Below are 22,174 nucleotides of genomic sequence, written 5' to 3'. Positions count from 1 at the left end.
CTATTGGGCTTGGGGAGAGGTGAAGTCAGCAAGTGCATGAGGGGCCTGGGCCAGGACTCTTCTCATATGAACCCCACAGGCATACCCTGACTGTTCCATATAACCATGTGTAGATCTGTCTCATTCTTTCAGTACAGTTTTTAGGATGAATTGCTTTTAGGATGAGTATGGTTTTAATCATATTGTGCTTCAGGTGATGGTGGAACATCTGGGTAGAAAAAACATTGCCTAGGCTTACTGAACTTGCCTGATCGTAAGAATCATTTGGGTATTTGTCTAACAAGCTTTCCAGCTAGGGCAGTGCTACCATACGCAGTTGGAGAACCAGGACTGGGGCTCCAGTGACAGGACTGCACTGAAGGATGGAAGCTCCACTAATGGTACTAGTTAAAGGCATGAGAATAGACAGAGAAGGCAAGACGTCTTGCCTGAGAAATGCTGAAGTCCAAGGATGGAGCCCACTAACTCCCATACGAGCTTCTTTCCCCAACCCCTCCCCTCCAGAGATGATTGCCTCCTTTTGCAATCATTGGGGTCACATTTCCAAAGCATGTGCAGCTTTGAATATGAAAACCTTCCCTAACTGCCAGCACCTGGGCAAATTCAAATCACATACTTGGACTCCTCCTTGCAAATGGGAAGGATGATTGGAAAAATGTGACTCCAGAAACCAGATCTGGACTGAACTGAAATTGCCTGAAAAATGAAAGTATTGGCACAATTAACAAAAAGGGACTGGATTCCTTTATTTATTTTATTTATTTGCAGCTAAATCCTACACAGCTTGCAGACCTTGGGAGACAGCCATCCTTTTATCATTCCTGATATGGACTTGAATTTCTAAGAAATGACTTTTTTAATGGTCTGTGGAATTGAACTCCTACTAGAAGCAGTCCTAGGACTCCCAGTCACAATGTTTTAAGAACAATCCTGAGACAAGAGCAAGAGCTCTGAGGGGACTTGAGTGCCCACAGACCCATGAAGCCATGTGCTGACCTCAAATTGATCTCTTCAGGTGTCCTAGAAAACCCAGCTCTGCACCTAACTCACCCTCTGCATTGGGACAAGGTAGAGCAAGGCCTGATGTCATTTTAGGGACCCACAATGGCAGAGGACTGCATTGGCTTGTCACACTGCCTGAAATGTTTGCATTTCAGTGTGAAGCACTGAAGTCCCCTGTCTTCTCTAAATCAAAGTGTCTCAGAGGTAAAGACAGGATCTCTAATTTTTTAAGACAAGCAGCTTTTCACTTAAGGTTAAAAACCATTAAGTGAGAAGGGTGGGTAGTGATGTGTCTGGGTTTTGTTGTAAGCCTGGAGGGTGAGCAGGTGGTTAGGAGAGGGAAGGGTGTCAAGAAGGCCCAGGCCTTCCCTGAGCCACTGGTAGAACCTTCAGGAATAAGATTGATGAGCCATCGGGCCTGAGGAGAGGGCCTGGGGAGTGTGTATGAGGGGCCTGGGCCAGGACTCTTTTCATATGTGGCCCCACAGGCACACCCTTACTGTAATGATTGTGGAATCGGGAAGCCATCACCACAGTTTCCAATTCCTTACCACTATTATTACCATGACTGTGCTGAGTGCATGTGCTTTGAATTTTCAGTGAGCCTGCTAGCCCAGGGACACTTCTACCTGCCCCGTTATGCGTGACACAGACTGATGGACCACAATAGCAGAGAGCAGTCGTGGGCCTCACATCTGGGGGATCAGGCCTCAAGGATTTTGCGTGACAGTTTATTCCAGCTCTTCCATGTCTCTTAAGAAATCCACAATTTTGATTTTCTGTAACCACCCCCACCCCCCGCCCCATGCTTTTAAAAGCACATATTATGTGCCAGATGCTAGAGGAAGCATATTGGATATATCATTTATTTAATCCTTACCACAGCACTGTGAGGTAGATGTTATTGTTAACCAATTTTACAGATGTGGAAACTGAGGCACAGAGAGATTAAGTAACTTGGCCAGCACTGCTCTGCTCCAGCAGAGCTTCTGGAAGTCAGCTGGCCAGCTAGACTCTTTCAGATTACTTTTCCTAACCCAAGCCCACTTCTGAATTGTCTCTCCCTATTGATTCAACCCCTGTGGTGAGGGGTTTATCTTCAAATGAGGTTTCCTGGGATAGCCCTGCTGTGGAGTCAACCTGACCAAGGGCCAGCTGCACCACTCACCCGGGGGCAATTGCCTGTAGAACCAGAGAACAGAAATAAGAAACTTCACTAGGGTTGGCCACAAACCACAAGATCCTCTAGAAGGACCCCAAAATGTCCGTGAAGACCAATAGTCGGATTACTGACCGTGCCGCCAGAGAAAGAAAGTACAGCCTACCAACTACCCATCCAATTTGAGCCACATGACTTGCCAACGTGGGTGTTTTCTGAGGAAAACCTTCAGTTCACCCAGCAATTCCAGCCTAAGCTCTTTTCAGAGTCTGCCTGAATTAGCTAGATAGTTGCCTCTGGGTCACTGTAACCCAAAAAGGCTTAATTAAAATCAGGAAATAGGCTCAAGTTCCTCTGCTGCAATACTATAAACTTTAGATAGGTCCAAGTAGGCTGCAAGGACACACAGGGATAAAAGGTACTTTGGATACAGCACAGTCGTCTGGGATACTCATATACACACCCACACGATACCCTCCTCCCCCCATAGAAATTAAGAAATGAGAAAAGGAAAGTATTTGGCTCTAGATGAGCTTCCTTTGTAAAGGCTGGAGACAACAGCATTTGTCTACTGAACACATTTTGTCTGGGTATGGGGGAAGCAATCTCTCTAGCCTGAGGGTCTCAGGCAGGACTTGGCCTGGTGGGTGCTTAGGGCCAAGTGGGGGATGACTGGCAGGCCAAGGGCATGAGGAGGATAGAGGAAGAAAGGGGGCAGAAGGTGAGAGGGGTGAGAGACTAGAAAGTGAAGGGAACAGGCACAGAAGGGAGAGAAGAGGGATGCCAGAGATGTTTGGAGTAGGGGCAGCTGGGAGAACCCATGGTGCTGACAGTCAGCTCCGCATCATGATAAAGCCATTTCCTGTTTATCAGACATGATTAGGGCATTAGAGTTCTCATACCAAAGATTTATCTAAGAGTAGACATTTGGCCCCTTTGGGTATCAATCCTTTTGGAACTCAGTTTTGTTTTTTGTTGTTTTTATTTGTTTGTTTGTTTTTACTGTGAATATATCTTATTTAGTCATTTTTGTTTACAAGTGAAACTCTGGGAATTCAAAATTAACATCATTACCTATGAGCTTCTTATAGACACCAGAAAAAATTTCAACCTTGTGTGCCACACTGTTCTGCTGTGCTTTGTCCAAATGAACCTTTGCGAGGCAGCTGCCATCCAGTTTCAAGTGGATTCTCTTGCCCACAATTTAACTTGGAAAGATCAAGTCCTCAAGATCGCATGGTACACAGCTATCAGAGTATGGCTCCTGTGATGCTTTTGCTTATTTTTTGTATGGCTTTTTCAAGTTGGCTTAGGCAGAATTCTCCTCTGAGTAATAAAGACAACATGCTTCTCACTGAACTCTTTCTCCAATTCACGTACTAGCCAGACTTGGATTTTCTGGGAAGATTTCAGTTGAGAAACAGGAACAAAGATTATGATAGCTTTCTGACTACCACCAACTTCAGTTTCCTTGGCTGCTATGATATTCAGCTCCCTGAGCTGAGTCTTGAGGTCCACGTTCATCTTTGGCTTCAGAAGAGCCTAGGAGATGCCGAACTTGAACTTGTCTGGCTTCTTGCCTTTGGGCTTCTTGATCCTGGTGTTCAAACTGAACATGGGCTTCTCCTTGCTGAGTACTGGCGTAGGAAGAAACCCAAGTCTCACAGTTTGGGATAGATAGCTTTTTGAAATGTATTCAGACTCCACTGCTTTCTGAAACTAAACGTCCTGAGTCCTTTTTCTGGAAAGAGTGGTAAAAGAGGCAAGGAGTTTGCTTGTGAAAATTGGTTTAATTCTTTAAATAGATATTTGTTTATTCAGGGCCTCCTATGCACTAAGCACTGTGTTGGGTGCTGTGGACATGACAGACCTGGAGCCTTCTTATGGAGCTTGTTCTGCCTATAATTTGGCCCATTTTGAGGGGGTCAGAGAATGAACACTTCCACTTCCTAAACTGTGCTGGGCTGTGATGCAGTGAGGTCTTTGAGGGTCTCAGGAATAAGTTGGGTTGTTTGCCCTTATAATAAAAGGCTCCAGATTGTGGTGCCGAGACTTCCCAGTGTCAGCTGTCGCTCTGTGCTGCTGTCACCGTGTTGTTTCTTTAGGAGCAGAAAGATGTGATCTCTTTCCTAACCCTGTAACAAAAGACAGTTAACAAGAGAAAAGCATTTAACAAACTTATTTAATCAAATTTTACATGACATGGGAGCTTTCAGAAATGACGACCCAAAGGCCCAGGGAAAATGGTGTATTTTTATGCTTAGGTTCTATAAAGAACGTATAGAAATGTGATTGGACAAAGGGTATGATCTAATGGTAACAGACTGAAGGCAGAGGGTACCCAGTAAGTCTTGTCTGTTTAGATTCTTCTTGGCTTTTCTGTGTAGCATTCCTTCCTCCAGGGTATAGGGCAGGAACTCTCTGGCATGAGGGTCTGCAAGGGAGAAGTGACCTTTCTAGATCGTATGGGTTGCCTTGGGGGAGAGAGGTTCCAGTTTCTATGATTCACCCGGGGCGGGAGACAGGAGGGTAGGAGAAGGTCAGGGAGGGTAGGAGAAGGTCAGCGAGAGACTTTGCTTCTGAGGTGGCAACTGAGACCTTCCAGTCTCCTTTAGTTCAAAGTACTCAGCATGCCAAAGCACCATCATTTGGGGTATCATTTTCTGAGGGCTAGCACTTCTTATCTGCCATGTTATTTAACACATGTTTGCCTAGGCTAGGGCCTTACAGTGGCTTTTCTCTCCCACGGAGTATAAAGTGGATGTGTTTTGTGATAATGGTTGGCCAGTTGGATGTATTTTCTCTTCCTCCTTAGTGCTAAGCTGCATTCCACATGGTTGAGGTTGCTGGAAGTACAGCTTCCAAAGAAGTGAGGACTTACAGTATAGTATAGTCAGTGGCATGCTGGCAGATGTCCAACAATTGCCTCCCTCAGTTGAGCAGGGAGGGGAATGCTGGTTTATAGTGTTTGCTGATTTCCATGGTGTAAATGCTCCCACCATGGCCAGTTTCAAGCTCCTGACATGACATCACTGAACAAGGAGTCAGGAATACATGTGCAACAGCATGGCATCGTAGAGTATTTCCGCCACACAGATACAATAGATGTAAATAACTTCAAAAGCATAGGTAACATAAGTGTAGTGAAATAATTAGGAAGTGATGAGTTTTGAGTATTCATTAGCTTTGTCTGGTTTTTTTTTTTTTTTGAGACATAGTCTCCCACTGTCGCCTGGACTGGAGTGCAGTGGCGCTATCTCGGCTCACTGCAACCTCTGCTTCCCAGGTTCAAGTGATTCTCCTGCCTCCATCTCCCGAGTAGCTGGGATTACAGGCGCCCGCCACCACACCTGGCTAATGTTTTGTATTTTTAGTAGAGACGGGGCTTCACTCTGTTGGCCAGGCTGGTCTCAAACTCCTGACCTCGTGATCCACCCGCCTTGGCCTCCCAAAGTGTTGGAATTACAGGTGTGAGCCACTACGCCCGGCCAGCTTTGTCTTTAGCATAACCTAATTGTAAGTTTAGATCATTTCATTTTTAACAATGGCTATATTTAACAAACTGGCCCACAAAATTCATGTTGAACCATTGATTCTCACTATCTGGATGAGTGTGGTGCTGCCTCACTTTTCTCTTAGCTTAAGCAGTAGAGAGTCTGAGTAAACTGGGTCCCAAGGCTCTTGCCCCCACTTTAACCAGAGCAGCCCTGCTTGTATTCATTTCATACATAATGGGGTTCTGTGTTTGAGCAGAGGGTTCCAATGTTTTTTATTTTTTAATCTTTTTTATCTGTCACCCAGGCTGGAGTGCCGTGGCACAATCTCGGCTCACTGCAACCTCTGCCTCCTGGGTTCAAGAGATTCTCATGCCTCAGCCTCCCGAGTAGCTGGGACTACAGACATGTGCCACCATGCTGGGCTGATTTTTGTATTTTTAGTAGAGACGGGGTTTCGCCATGTTGGCCAGGCTGGTCTTGAACTCCTGACCTCAAGTGATCCATCCACGTCAGCCTCCCCAAGTGCTGAGATTACAGGCATGAGCACCCAGCCTCCATGTTTTTTAAATGTTTTTTTTTTTTTCTTTTTTTGAAAAGCATTGGTATAGATGGTCTATGAGGTTCCTTCCATTTATGGTGTCTTAAGTTAACCATGTCTTGCTAACCTTCCATTTTCCCTTTCGTTCCCTTGTCCCCTCTTGTCACTCAGGCATCCTATTCCTGCTATTCCCAGAGATCTTTCTGTCCCATCCCAGGCTCTCCATCTTCACTGAAGAGATAGCTGTTATCAGCTGATATGGTTTTAGGTGATATTCCTCCCAGGCATATTTTACTTTTCAACATGTGACTCCAGAAGACACATAAGGTCTTTCAAATACAAAGAAATGAATTTCTAAAAGCTGGAATTCCAGGCAGGGTGCTGGAGGTGAGGGGTGGGGTGCTGTCTGTACTCAGTGCCCTTAAAATCATAACACTGAACAGTCAGACCTGATTCTACTTTGCAGTATCTTTCAAAAATCTCTTGATTTCGATGGGTTGCTAAGTTACCCCCAAAGAACGGCCCAAGAGTGTATCTCTATTTTTCTTTACACAACACAGTTTTCTTGCAGTGAAAACTAAAACCTTATCCTAGCAGATGTTTGGTTTGTCTTCCCCTGAATGCAGTTTTCATCCCTGGAAATGATAGAGAGGCTGCAAAGGTTATGGATATGACACAATCCTTTCTGAAGGCAAATTCACCCTCTTCAGCATGCCAGAAAAATTATTTTTCCAGGAAAACTAAACACTAAGCACATGCTTGGATGTTCCTTTCAAGCAAGAGAGGAGCCCTTTCTATCCCATTAAGGTCAGGCAATTGCCCAAGTGATTTGCTTCACTGCCTATCATAACGGGGAGTGTGGGACGGAACCAGCAGGGGTTTACTCTCATCTCTCTCCATCCAGCAGGCTAGCCAAGCAAAGTTCATAGGCACAGGCACCCTCCGAAGCCTGGAGTCAGAGAGGCTGAGGCTGGGGGCCACTCGGGACCCCTCCAATACACACACACAAACACACACACACACGCACACACGCACACACACACACGGATGCATGCATGCACACACATAGAAGCCCACAACATTCCCTCAGTTCAACACGGCAGCTCATGAGAGTCAGTATAATGGAAGCAAAAGTAGAGCAGAGCAGTGGAATAAGATGCATGGAACCTGGTTGCCCAGGAGGCCACGGGATGGGGCACAATAATGAGCTTCTTGGCCAGCTGCCCAGTCTGCTGGGTACATATTGTTCAAATGTAGATAGGACAGCCAGTGGCCCAGGAGCTGTGGGGGACAAGAGGGCTGCTATTTCCTGCCTACATGGCTACCTTCGGAGGCCTAGGGGTACTTTCCCTAGCTTTGCTTCTCAGGTTCTGTCCCCACTTCCTACACCAGCAGCAACCTCCCTTTGGCCCCATTTTGCTGAGGACATGGCTCACTATCTGAAGGCTTCAACTGTAAGGAGGTACGTATGCATGCCCAACACACAAAACAGACCCGAAGCCAAACTCTGTCCAGTTGAGGCCAACTTAGGCAATAAATCTTGCTCAATTCCCTGGTCAGAATACCTCTGGCTACCTCTGCAAGCCCAGTCTAGTCTTGATCCAGGGCCCTTTGGCCAAGGTCCCTGCACAGTCGGCACTCTTTCCTCTTCTCTGTCCAAGCTGAGCTCACTCTCCCCTGGCTTTCCCCAAAGTCCTTCACTTTCAGAATTGGAATCTTTTGAACCAAAACTTTCTTTCTTACAAAAATATCTTCTCTCTCACCACTAACCTTCCATTCTAGACTTCTAGGTTCTCTTGTGTCTTCTAACACTTGAATTCTGAGGGAATTTGGTCTCTCCAGGGGAAGCAGAGAGGCACTCCTTATTTATCCAATAATATTGAATGGCTAATTGTCATTTATAGACCATCATGGAAGTCATCAATCTCAGAGTGTGCTTTCCCTGTATCACTTGCTCCTGATGTTGGAGAGAGATTCGAAATCTAAATGTAAGCCACCAGCAAAATACTGTCTCTTCAACGCACCAAAAGGAGGGAAAGTTAGCTTATCTTGTAGAATCTTTCAAAGTACTGTGGACTGGTTGAGTAAGGGTAATTAGAAAAAGGAAAAGGGAAGTCAAGGACAAATTCCCATGTAGTTGAAGAAGTCTCACAATAAAGTAAAATTTCCCAAGAATTGCCGGAAAGCAAGTCTTACAACATTGGGAAATGATGAGTCCAAGAATTTCAGAAGAGCCTCCACCCTTCACCTGGCCTTGAAATCACCAAAGAGCTCCTACTGCTCCACTCCAGGCTCAAGAAGCAAGCTGCTTTTCACTGCTACTTTTCAAAGTGTGCTCATATCCATTATCTCATTTGATTCTCACCATGACCCTGTGAGGTAGGTAGGACAGATATTAGTTTTCCCCGGCTCACTTCTGGAAGATTCCCAGGAGTCAGATTTTGCACAATTGTAAGTTGACAGGTTTGGCTCTATTTGCACATGCTAACAAAATCTGGCCTGATCCAACCATTATGTAAAGGGAAGATTTGTCATGCAACATTGACCTAAGCTATGCAGAGAGAAGCGTGATCATCGGGGAAGGGGACCAGGGGAAATTTAATAATTTCTTGGGAAATGAAATAATTCTACTCCTCCTTTCCCTTTCTGGGCCTAAAAACCCAGGCTTGAATGGGAAGGGCTTGCATTATCCTCAAGCTACTCAAAAGGTTTCTTGAAGACTGGATACCAAGGCCAAATTCCTATATATTTAGCTATATTTGATCAACCTTACCAGTTAACCAACTAAGCATCGTGGTGCAGCTCTTGTAGGGAGGAAGAGACAGAGAAGTAGGAGATCAGGGTCAATGGATCCTGACCTCCAAAAGCTTACAGTTTTGCTGGGAGCTAAACTTGTACATACTACACAATAATGCGTAGCAGCCAAAGAAAAGGAAGAGAAGGTCAGAGAGGGTTGAGGCAGCCAGGGGAGGCATCACAGAAAGTCAGAACAGGGGGGTGGTTAGGAGCATGACCTCTGAGGTTGGGCAGTAAACATGGCTTTGAATTCCAGATCCACCATTATCAGCAATGCGAACTTTGAGCAAATCACTATACGTGATCCATAAAATGGGGTGAAAATGAATAAGTACTTTAAAAGTTGCTGAGAAGATTAAATGAACACAGTATGGTATCCATTATCTCACTTGAGAAAGTAAAATTTGGTGCTATTTAAGCTAACCATTAAAAATGGGGGAGATTTGGAGACACTCAGGGGGAGAGACAGGACAATACAAGGCACTGAATTAAACAAAGGTACTGAATTAAAAAGGAAAGGAGGTGGATGAGGATATTGAGAATACTGGTCTTGCTAAATCAGAGGGTACATACATATAAAGTGAGTAGGAGAAAATAAACTGTGCAGATTGGGTGCAGCAAAATGGTAAAAGGCTACCAAGTGGAGGAGTTTAGACTGGATATGATGGGAAGGGAGAAGCCACTAGAGATTTTTAAGCAAGAGAGTGACTTGACAATAGTAGTCTTCGAATAGGATTGGCCTATGGAGCACTTGGTGACTTGGAGAGGGACTGGAGGATATCCATTATTTCAGGCATGAGTTGATATACACCTGGACTAGAGACATGAGAGTGAGAATAGAAAACATTTGAAAAATATTTTGTAGGAAAAACTAACCAGATAGAGTAGGTAATTGGATATGGGAGATGAACAAGAAGGAAGAGTCCAAGAGTCTTCCAAAGTTTTTAGTCTAGGTGACTTCAAAAGTGGTGGTGCCATTGTTTTTGCTTCTAAGTTGGAGCTGAACAATGAAAACACATGGACACAGGCAGGGGAACAACGTACACTGGGGCCTGTCTGGCGGGCAGGGGGAGAAGAGCATCAGGATAAATAGCTAATGCATGCAGGGCTTAATACCTAGGTGATAGATTAATAGGTGCAGCAAACCACCACGGCACACGTTTACCTATGTAACAAACCTGCACATCCTGCACATGTATCCCAGAACTTAAAATTAAATTAAATTTTAAAAAAGGAAGTGGTGGTGCTGTTGACAGCAAAATGGGAGTCAAGAAGAGCAGTAGACATGGAGGGAAGATGATGGACTCAATGTTCAATTTATAGAAATGTCTAGGAAAAAAAGTTGATACTGGAATACCCTAGAGAGTAGAATTTCCTTCTTTTACTTCCTTTCCGACAGACGCAGACTTCATTTTTTGTTAGATGATTATATTATCTGCAAATATTGACGATTTTGTTTCTTCCTTTCTGATGCTATTAATTCTATTTTTTATTCTATGGCATTGGCTTGGAGCTCTAGTAAAATGTTGAATAGCAGAGTAGCAGTAGAAATAAACATTCCTGTCTTGTTCTTGACTTTAAGGGTGAAAACATCTAATATTTCAAAATTTGTTAACAAACACTTGTGTATTCTTCTATGTGTGAAACATTATTATGAACACTTTACAAATATTAGGCTATTTAATCCTTCTACAGTGTTATGAAATAGATACTATTATTGTTGTTATTGTTATTCCTCTTTTACAGATAAGAAAACTGAGGCATAGAAAAGCTAAGTAACTTGCCCAAGGTCACACAACCAACAAGTGTTCAAAGCTCCACTGCTTAGCTTTGGAGACTGTGTTCTTAACTACTCTGCTACACTTGCTGCCTCTTTAAGTATGAAGTTTTCTGTACCTTTCTGGAAAGTACTTTTTATTAAGTTAAAGTTTCCTTGTATTTCTAATTTTCTTAGAGCTTTCCAAGAGCAAATGAGTACTCAACTCAGTTATATCAAACATCTTTGCTGCATCTATTGAAATGATCATATTATCTTTTCCTTTATTATGCAAATATAATGAATTACATTGGTATATTTTCTAATGGTGAACCAGCCTTGAATTTCTGGGATAAACCCTACTTGGTAATGGTATAATCTTCTTTTTCCGAAGTGCGAGATTTGATTTGGTAATAATTTATTTAGGGGTTTTGTATAGAGTTAGTTTTCTGTCCTCATACAATTTGGTATTGGTGTTATGATCTTTGGAAAATAAGTTGGAAGCTTCTCATCTTTTTTTTGAAATTGTTTGTTTGGTAAAGGGATTATCTGTTCCTTAAAGCTGTTGTACACTTTACCTTTAAAGCCTACTTGTGTGTGTTAAGGGGGCTGAGGTGTACACATCTTTGATTCTATTTCCATTTCTTCTCTAGTTTTGTTGATATAGCCAGATTTTCATCTTGCTCTCAAGCCAATTTTGGTAAAGTCTCCCAGAAAATTGTCTATTTCATCTATGTTCCAAATTTATCGGTATAAATATTAATACAAAATGCCAATTATTCATAATTTTATACCCATACCAGGACTTACACAATTACTAAGAATAATATTCTCTTATACTTTTCAATATATTCTTTTTTATTTTTATTTTTTGTTTAGTCCCACCCTTCATATCTGATTTTTAATATATTCTAAATGCAGTTCTGTCCTCTCTCTCTCTCCTTTTCTTCTTCTCCCTCTCCCTATCTTTCTCCCTCTCCGTTTCTCTGCCTCTTTTTACTCTTGAGTGGTGGTTGGTTTTTTTTGTTTGTTTGTTTTTGTTTTGTTTGTTTTACTTTAGCAAACTTGCTAATCTTTGCCTATTTTCATGGTCTTTCCAAAGAGCTGGCTTTTGCTTGTATTGATCAACATTTCATTTTTGATGTTTGTGTATTTTATAAATTTTTGCTTTAATCTTTCTTAGCATACCTTACTCCTGCAAGGCTCATCTGTCTGGAATATCCTTTCTCCCTTCCCTTTAACTTGGCTGACTCCTACTCATTCTTCAGTTTATGCATCATGTCTTTCAGGAAGCCTTCCCTGACACTTCAGAGTGATTTAAATGCTCATCCTCTGTCCTCCCCCAACAACTTCCAGACCTCATCATTCCATGTTATAATTAGCTGTCTGCTTTATCTCTCTTCCCTATTAGACTGCAAATTCCTTGAGGGCAGGGACCGTGTCTGGTTCATAATTGTACTCCCAAGCACCTAACATAGTATTAATACTTGCCATCCCCAATAGGAGTTCAAATGGAGATTTTATTGGAGGTAGCAACCCACCCATAAGCTGGTAGGTAGATCTCACAAAGGAGCTCCTAGTACAGTCTGTTGCCTGAAGTTTTGGGTCTTTTTTAAAAAAGGAAAAAATATCCTTGGTAGCTTTAGTTTCTTGATTTTTAACATAATCAAATCCCTTCAAATGTGTCATTCCATGGTCTGTCTACCCTTTGGGGACGTGTCCTGCGCATTCTACCTGTACACTCCAGCATGGATCTAGAGGGTTCAACCCGAAAGGGGACAAGGCCAAGAGTTGGCCCTAAAGGAGCTGAGACTGACCAGAGTTAGAGTCTGCACGCTGCCCCCAGGGCTTTTTTATTTCAAAGCAGCTTCCTGCATGAGAGCCTTTTCCTTCTCTGCAGTGAAGGTTGGGTTACCTCTCCCCCACTTCCACTCCTCTTGTTTCCAGTCTCATCTGAAACACCTTTCCCTCTATATTCATCTTTCCTCTCAATTCCCTCCCCTTATTTCCCATTGACCCTGTAGTTTTTTATTACTTGTGTCCAGGAGGTGTTTCGAGAATGTGAACTGAAGTAGTAGTTTATGAAATTGGCAACACCTATGCTCTGCTGCCCTCAGTTTTCTTCTGGAAACTTCTGTGGTTAGCACTCAGGTCCAAGGAAAGCAGAACACAGAACGAACTGAAAGAGAGGCATACCCAAATCATGGAACACCATCAGCATCAGGGCTGGCTCCTGCCCACATCTCAGCTCCCACCTCCACCCTAAGCTACAGGCTGATAGAAGACTATTTCTAGAGACAAACATCAAGCTGGTGACTGAGGGTTTTCCTGCTCACTGTGAATTTACTTCCTGGGAAAGATGGTCTCACTTCCTCACATCATCTGGGTTCCTCTTTGAGGAAGGCATCATGAAACTGAAAATATAAAAACACTTCTGAAAGAAAACTCATTCTGAAATTGTAGGGAGGTCAGAGAATACTTGACCCAAAGGATACCCACTCTGCACTACCTGCCTAAGACAGAACTAAGGAAAGAGAGATGGCTACAGGGAACCATGCAGGCCTCAGGGGTGCTAGGGAAAGGTGATGGACTGATGCTGCCAGGCAGCTTATCTCAGTCTTTTCTTTCTTCCTTTTTTTTTTTTTTTTTTTTTAGAGATGGGATCTCACTATGTTGCCCAGGCTGGAGTACAGTGGTATGATCATAGCTCACTGGAGCCTCAAACTCCTGAGTTCAGTGATCTTCCTGCCTCAACCTCCTGAGTATCTGGGATTACAGGCAGGTGCCACCATGTCCAGTTAATTAGGTTTTTATTTTTTTATTTTGGAGAGGTGGAATCTCACTATGTCACCCAGGCTAGGCAAACTCGTGGCCTCAATCAATCCTCTTGCCTCAGTTTCCAGAGTAGCTAGGACTACAGGCACATGCAACCATAGCCAGCTAATTTTGTATTTCTTTGTAGAGACAGGGTCTCACTATGTTGCCCAGGCTGGTCTCAAACTCCTGGGCTCAAGTGATCCTCCCACCTCAGCCTCCCAAACCTTTGGAATTACAAGTGCGAGCCACTGCACCTGGCCCCCTACCTCAGACCTTTCTAAGGTTGCTTTGCTGACAGCAAATGTGCTCCAGGCACTGCGCTGGGCTCTAGGGATATAGCAAAGAACAGGACACAGTTACTGCCTTGAGGAGCTTATAGTCTGGTGTCTGTGTGGGACACAGTGTCCACATTTGGAACTCTCCTGGCTACTATGCTATCTGGCACCTTGACTTGAGTATGTACCATCTCTTCAGCATTTTCAGTGGCCCCAGAGACAGAAACTGCATCTCATTTATCTCTGTACCTCTAACATCTAGCACACTACTTAAAATATGATAGGTACCCAACAAACATTTGTTAGATGAATAAAGGAAAGAAAGAAAGAAAGAAGAAGGGAAGGACAGAAGGAAAGAAAGGAGAAGGGAAGAATGGAAGGAAAGAAGGCTAGATGAGGTGTTCCAGAAATGTTTCATATTGACTGGAGATGATGTTGAGTAACTTTCATAGGAGCCAATCTCAGGGAAATGCTTGAGTCCCTGATGATCATTGATTGGACCCCCCAGAAACAACCCTTGTCAAGATGTCTCTGAAGCAGCTGAAATCCTGAAGCAGTTTCCAAAGTCATGGGACAAAAACTCAGGCATACCTAGGTCAGCTTCACAGATGCTAGTGACTTTGAATCGGTCACTTTTATTGTAGTGTTTATTCATCCTTGAAGGTATTAAAATAATAGGGTAGAAAAATAGTTTGATGGTTCCTCAAAAAGTTAAACATGGAATTACCATATGACCCCACAATTCCACTTCTAGGTATATACTCCCCAAAAATCGAAAACAGGGACTTAGACGAGTACAAGTACACGTGTGTTCACAACTGCACTACTCACAATAGCCAAAAGGTGAAAACAACCCAAACATCCATCACATGATGAATAAACAAAAAATATGGTATATCTATACAGTGGAATATTATTCAGCTCTAAAAAGGAATGAACTTACTGATATGGGTTACAATGTGGATGAACCTTGAAAACAGTATACTAAAGGACAGAAGTCAGACACTGAGGCCTCATATTGTATGATTTTATTTACATGAAATATCCAGGATAGGTAAATGTGTAGGGATGGGGCACTGATGATTTCCAGGGCCTGGGAGAAATGAGAAGAATCTGCTTAATGGGTAAGGGGTTTTACTTTGGAATGATGGAAATGTTTTAGAACTAGATAGAAGTGATGGTTATACAACATGTGAATATACTAAATGCCACTGAATTATCCAGTTTAAAATGGTTAATTTTATGTGAATTTCACCTCAGTCAATTATTTTACCTTGGAAAAAGTCAGAGTAGAACAGCCTCAATTCTGTGGGCAAACTGGGTAGTTGTGGGAAGTGGTAAACTAGCTAGGTGTAGAGTGGGAACTATTTCCTTCCCTACCCACCGCCCCACCATGCCCCAATGTTTGTTCCTTTCTTCAGCTAAGTCAAGTGTTTATTCCTATCTCCATTCCTGTTCATATCCAAGAATCATCTGGAATTAGTCTCAAGGATATTCTACTTCTATAAGGACTGTTCATCAGAAAAAGCCAGTTGTAATTTATTGGCAGCCCTTCTAAGAAACCCCAAATATCAAAGATTTTAGGAATATGGAAGCCAGCATGTAGACATATGTCAGCTTGAGAAGATGGCCTTTTGAGAAGAGTCGTCAGAAATTGTTGATGTAGCCAAGGTGATGGATGCATACAAAATGCTGGGTACCTGGGGGATGTTAGGAAATGCTTGTTGATTGACTAATTCCTTGACTGAGTAAATAAAGACATTTGCATTATCCTAAGTGAACTAACACAGGCACAGGAAACCAAATACTGCATGTTCTCACCGATAAGTAGGAGCTAAACTTTGAGTACACATGGACACAAAGAAGGGAACAGCAGACACTGGGGCCTAACTGAGGGTGGAGGGCGGGAGGAGGGTGAGGATCAAAAAACTACATATTGGGTACTATGTTTATTACCTGGGTGGTGAAATAATCTGTACACTAAACTCCCGTGACACGAAATTTACTTATATAACAAACCTACACATGTACTCCTGAACCTAAAATAAAAGTTGTTTAAAAAAAAAAAAAAAAAAAAAAAAAGCCAGCAATGGCAATAGCCAGGAAGGCACACCCAGAAGAGGGAATGGCAAGCGTAAGAGCAGGACCAAAAGAAATATACCCCTGGAATTATGCTGCATATGTTGACACAGCAGAGAGCTTCAGGAGAAATAGAGGATGGGAATCTTTCTTTACGTAACTCTGCTACTGAGATCCTTTGCAAAAGTAGTGATGAAATGAAAAATACAAATACCAAGACAACAAAATCTGAAAAAAAAATAGAATTAGTGCTGAAATATAATTAACTGATTTTCTATTTGAATCATCATATGACATTGATAGAATACTTGCATCATGGAACTATTTATAAGATTTTTCTGCTAATAGTCAACACCCGAACAACTATCAGCTCACTTTTTGCACATTCACAAAAAATTATCTTAGAAAACTTATTAAGGAGAACAACTCTTTAGTCTAAATGGCAAGTCTTATTTTATAAAATAATATCTCAACACAGCTGCATGTGAAAAATGGTCATTTTTGAGCAGGCTTTGTAAAAGTAACAGTGAATTTTGAAGTAGAAGCTGATGCTTTGTGTCTTCTGCTATTTGTGTGGTCAATGACACTGCTACTGCTCCCAGAGTAAACGATACGTGCCAATGAATATTTTGTGCAAGTTAAATGTTCATCATCCTCTTTCTGAGAAATAAAAATGCATTACTTTAAAAACAACCAAAAAAGGACATTTAAACAAAGGATTCCACTCCAGTAGAATCTCGTTTATGGGCTTCAGACCACATTTTGTGTGAGAGCTTTCAGTCATCCATTTTTTCTTTTATTCCAGAAAAATTTATTGAGCACCTGCTGTGTTCCAGGAAATACAGTAATAGGGATGCACCATCATAGGCATGGATAAAGGAAATTCACATACAATCTCCCCAATTGTTTTTTCTTTTGAGATGGAGTGTCACTCTGTTGCTCAGGCTGGAGTACAGTGGTGTGATCTCAGCTCACTGCAACCTCTGCCTCCCGGGTTCAAGCGATTCTCCTGCCTCAGCCTCCTGAGTAGCTGGGATTACAGGCATGTGTCACCATGCCCAGCTAATTTTTGTATTTTTAGTAGAGACGAAGTTTCACCATGTTAGCCAAGCTGGTCTTGAACTCATGACCTCAAGTGATCCACCTGCCTTGGTTTCCCAAAGTGCTGGGATTACAGGTATGAGCCACTGCACCCGGCCTACAATCCCCCAAATTCTTTGTAAACGTAGTTTCAACTCTTTACTATCTCTAAACTTTGAGCTTGAGTAAGCTGATGGGCAAGAACAGGGCAAGTTATGGTGTTGATGGTGGTGTGTCCACAAACTGGAATATGTGATCCAATAACTATGGTTAAGGGACAACAGAGAAGAATACTTGGAAATAGGGCTATTGAAGGAAATGGCCCTTTGACAAGGGAGGTGGAACAGTTGGGGAAAAGCCTGATCAATGTCTTCTTTCTTCTGTCCTGTCCCTTCCCCGTGCCTGGACCACCTGGAAACTATAGACTAAAGCAGTATTCTCTTGCACCGCTATGGCTACACACACCCCTGGGTGCAGCAGCTGCTTTCCCCTATCTCCAGCATAGCTCATGAGGGACTCCATGTGAGCACTGGGTTGCCTGAAATTGAGGGAAAGCAATCTGGTCAGAGCTAAGTAGGGCCTGCTTCTCGTTGCCTATGCTACAGTTAATCCATTGCCATCTGTCTTTATTTTGCTGACTCACTGCTTTCATTTGGGTTGGCAGTTCTTGCTGTTGGCTGCAGTCTTTAACTGTTTACAGAGGACTGAGATGGATGGAGAATTAGGGGCTTTGCATTCATTCCCTGAATGAAATCCTACCCAGGTACTGTGGGCCTCTTGTCGAGGGGCTGAGGCCAAGGCCCCTGGATTTTGATGGATGGTGGAGATTAAGTGTAGGGTAACACATCATTTAGTCTGATTGCAAGGCCAGATTTCTCCCAAGTGTTGCCAAATGAGCTGGGAGGTCATGCGAATTGTCTGCCCGAGCACAAGGGAGCGCGATATCTTTTAATTAGAGTAAGGATGAAGGATATTTGGGACCTTGGTCTGTCAGATAACTTGGAACACCCAAATGCTATACTTCATTCAAGTTTCTCTTTAAGTTTCACCATATCCATGAAAGCTTTTCTGCATAAACTTCCATCCCCACACTGCACCCCATCCCTCCTCCAAAATGCACTTCCCTGCACTTTGAATCTCATCAGCATTTGGTTTCAACTATGTACAATCCTGGCTCCCACAGCCATTTTGAAGCTGTCCTTCAGCAGATTTGAGACTCATTCTTTATCCTGTGAGATAGAACCTCATCAAGATGTGAAACTGTGTAGCCTTTATAGCTCATTTTGTTATATGGCAATTGGATCTTGGGAAAAGGTGACTTGGAGGAAGCCATCATTGGCCTTTGAGACCTATATGAATTCAGTAGAAACACTTTCAGGATGCTTTGTCAAATGACTTGTGTTAAGATGCCAAGGGTTTGTTGTGGGCCCATGTAAGTTTTAACCCTTTTCAAGGCTACTTTCTGTAAGCATTGTATCATTTCTGGGGTAGAGGGAGTTGAGGGTTTTTTGGTATATCTGCCTACTCAGCCTTAGTGTCAGCCAGTACTTCCTGGGATTTGGGGTAGGAACAACAGAAGTTAAAAAGGAACCTTGTGCTTTAGGTAGGGGGAACATAGGTACTGGTTTGCTCAGGATAGTTCTATTTTACACCTGCTGCCCTAGTGTCATTATTGAAGCATTGCCATTCACCCAAAAAAGTGTTCCAGTTTGTACAATAAACTTAGCTTTAGGCAGCACCTTAGCTTTAGGCAGCAAATATGTAATGTACAGAATCACACTCAGAGCTAGAAAGACTACAGAGTTTTGCATGTTGATGAGCTTCTATCTCACTGGGATAAAGAACGACCTTTCAAATCTACTGAAGGACAGTTTCAAAATGGCTGTGGGAGCCAGGATTGCACACAGTGGAAACCAAATCCTGATGAGATTCAAAGTGCAGGGAAGTGCATTTCGGAGGAGGGGTGAGGTGCAGTGAGGGGATGGAGGTTTATGCAGAAAAGCTTCCATGGATAAGGTGAAGTTTAAAGGGAAACTTGGCTGGGTGAGGTGGCTCTTTCCTGTAATCCCACCACTTTGGGAGGCCGAGGCAGGGGAATTGCTTGGGTCCAGGAGTTCAAGACCAGCCTGGGCAACATAGTGAGACCCTGTCTCTATGATTTTTTAAAAAAATTAGCTAGCCAGGTGTGGTGGCTCACGCCTGTGGTCCCAACTACTGGGGAGGCTGAGGTGGGAGGTTTGCTTGAGCTCAGGAAACCGAGGCTGCAGTGAACCATGATCATACCAGTACACTCCAGTCTGGGCAACAGAGTGAGACCCTGTCTCCAGAGACAGACAGACAGACAGAGAGAGAGAGAGAGAGAGAGAGAGAGAGAAAGAAAGAGAGAGAAATGTGAATGAAATATAGCATTTGGGTGTTCCAAGTTCTCTGACAGACCAAGGTTCTGAATATCCTTCATCCCTATTCTAATTAAAAAACACCACACTCCCTTTTGCTTGGGCAGACAATTCACATGACCTCCCAGCTTGTTTGGCAGCAATATATTTTATAATTATATATTTTATAAGCAAGTATAAAAAATACTTGCTTGTAAAAGTTGTTTCCTTGACAACTTGAGATTGCATGATCAGACTATCCCAGGGAAATGGCTTCTCCAAGCCACCAACCCTAGAAAGTATCCTCTATCAATCAGACAGGATCAAAACATAGCCTCCAGGAATTGGAGCTCTCAGACACTGCTGGCAGGACCGTAAAATGTTGCAGACACTTTGCAAAACTGTTTGGAAATTCTCAAACAATTCAACATAGAGTTACCATATGACTCAGCAGTCCCACTCCTACACATATACCCAAGAGAAGTGAAAACATATGTCTACACAATAGCTTGTACATGCATGTTCATGGCGGTATTATTCATAATAGCCAAGAAGAGGAAACAACTCAAACGTCTATCAACTGATGAATGGATAAACAAAATGTAGTATATCCATATAAGGGAATATTATTTAACCATGAAAAGGAGTAGAGAACTGATATACGCCACAACACGGATGAACTTTGTAAACATAATGCTAAGTGAAAGATGCCATCACAAAAGACTGCATCGTATTATTCCATTTCTAGGAAATGTCAAAACAGGAAAATCCATACAAATAGAAATTAGATTACTGGTTCCCTAGGACTGAGCAGGGTGGGGATTCGGGGATGGAAGAGTGACAGCTGAATGGTACAGAGTTTCTTTTGGGGGTGATGAAAATGTTCTAAAATTGATTGTGGTGATGGTTGCAGAACTCCATGAACACACTAAAAACCACTGAATTGTGCCATTTAAATGGGTGAATTGTATGGAGTGTAATTTAGATCTCAATAAAGCCATTAAACGTGTGGCCTCCAGGCATAACTCAGACTCAGTACCAGCTACCCAGTTTAGGCTTGCACTCCTTTAGCAAGGACATGGGCACTCTCTTCCAGACAGATCTTCTCAGGCTTCAGAATGGGCAAGCATGAACTTGGGCAAATGCCTCATAAGGGCAAACCAGTGGGAAGAAGCCTTGTTAATACCCATAAGCCTTTGGGGTTTTTTTTTTTTTTTTTTTTTTGCCTTTATAGAAACATTCAACCCAAAGCCACAGAGTCCAATAATAATTGACAGACAAGAACCTTAGAGCTTGCCTACTCCAATCCCTCTGTGTAGATGCTCAGAAAGAGGAAGTGACTTGCTCAAGTCACACAGCTAGTCAGTGGCAGAACATGGACCAGAACCTGATGCTCCTAACTCCCACTCCAGTGCTCTTTCTCCTACCCTGGCTTCTCTACTACTTCCCTTTTCCCTGCCTTGCCCAGATCAGCCCCTTTGGCCATTCTTGCTAAAATCTAGGAGTCAAGTCTGAGAATCCAAGCACAAAATCAGGGTGAATTTACAATTTTGGAAATATGGTACAACTTTCCTAAGTAGTAGATCAGAAGATCTGTATTATAGTTCTCCCAACATCAGGATGTGGACAGAGTACAGGATTTGACCCCTGGTACAACTAAATTTGTGGAATAATCACATGCTTCTTTTTATACTGTATTTGGCAGTATTAGAAGAGAAAAATAATATTCATCTTAGGAAAACCTTGGTAACTGCAAATTTGCTGGCAACCTTATTTCCTCTTGCTTTCTTGGAAGAAATCAAACGAAAAAGCAGCTGTACAAATTAGCTCTGACCAACAGGCTCAGGACCAAAACAAAACAAAACAAAAAATAATAAAGCCAAAAACAAATTAAGCTTCATATTTAAATCAGAATGGAAAATATATCCAACTGTACGCCTACTAGAGCCCTTGAAACTGCTAATCTCTACTTGATTATTCACAACCTGACCTTTGCAGGAGGTCAGGACAAAGCTGGGGACAGTCTGACCGAAATGTATCAGCAATTTTCCAAACTCCTTCATCTGCATTCACAGATTTTCCTGATAACCCTAAGAGCAGCAAAACCGTTGATCATGCTTGTTGGAGTCCTATTAGTACCACAGTGAAAAGAAAATGTGCTTAGTAGGCCATCAGTCAACAGACACTGTGTGCCAGGTACAATGCCAGTGCTAGGGGGAGACAAAACAGGGGGAAGAAATGATGCCTACCAACAGAAGCCATACACCCCCAAAATAGGGTGAACCAGGCATGGTGTAGGGCAAGGGCATGGGGCAAGAGCAAAACTGAAGGGGTAGGAGAGTTGATGTATATTGAATAACAGTGAGGGGACTAGTCTTTCTGGAATAGAGATTTCTTTTGAGGGAGTTAATGGGATGTTTGATTGAAAAAGAAGGTTGGAGACAGATTGTGGAGGCAAAATGGAGCATTTTGAAGAGGTGAGCGGCCAGATGAAAACCACATCAGGGGAGCTTTCTCTTCACCCTCCCCTCAACACTGGTTTTGGTGTTCTCTGGGCTCCCACAACCCCCTGGGCCTTATCCTAGCACTTTACACATTTTCCTGTAATTCACTGCTTCCTTGTACTTCTTCCCAAACTGATTTCCTTGTGGGAACAGCTTACATCTGGTTGATGCATATATCCCTAATGCCTAACAAAGGGTTTAACACGTGGTCAGCACTCAGGAAATGTGTGTTGATGGGATGGGACAGGACGGGATGGGACTTGATAGAAGGTTAGATCTGTGGAGGAGCCATCTGG

General features: G+C 42.8%; 1 protein-coding gene and 1 pseudogene across 2 annotated transcripts in view; one reads left to right on the top strand and one right to left on the bottom strand.

The window, feature by feature from the left end:
* Positions 1 to 22,174, top strand: part of PLAC1 (placenta-specific 1) — a 92,945-nt gene that overhangs the window by 3,846 nt on the left and 66,925 nt on the right. The window lies entirely within an intron of this gene.
* LOC105554761 lies at positions 3,195 to 3,778 on the bottom strand (annotated as a pseudogene).

The sequence above is a fragment of the Mandrillus leucophaeus genome, unplaced genomic scaffold, assembly GCF_000951045.1.
Source record: "Mandrillus leucophaeus isolate KB7577 unplaced genomic scaffold, Mleu.le_1.0 Scaffold659, whole genome shotgun sequence".
Classification (NCBI taxonomy): Eukaryota; Metazoa; Chordata; class Mammalia; order Primates; family Cercopithecidae; genus Mandrillus; species Mandrillus leucophaeus.
This window is presented reverse-complemented; position numbering and strand designations above follow the sequence as displayed.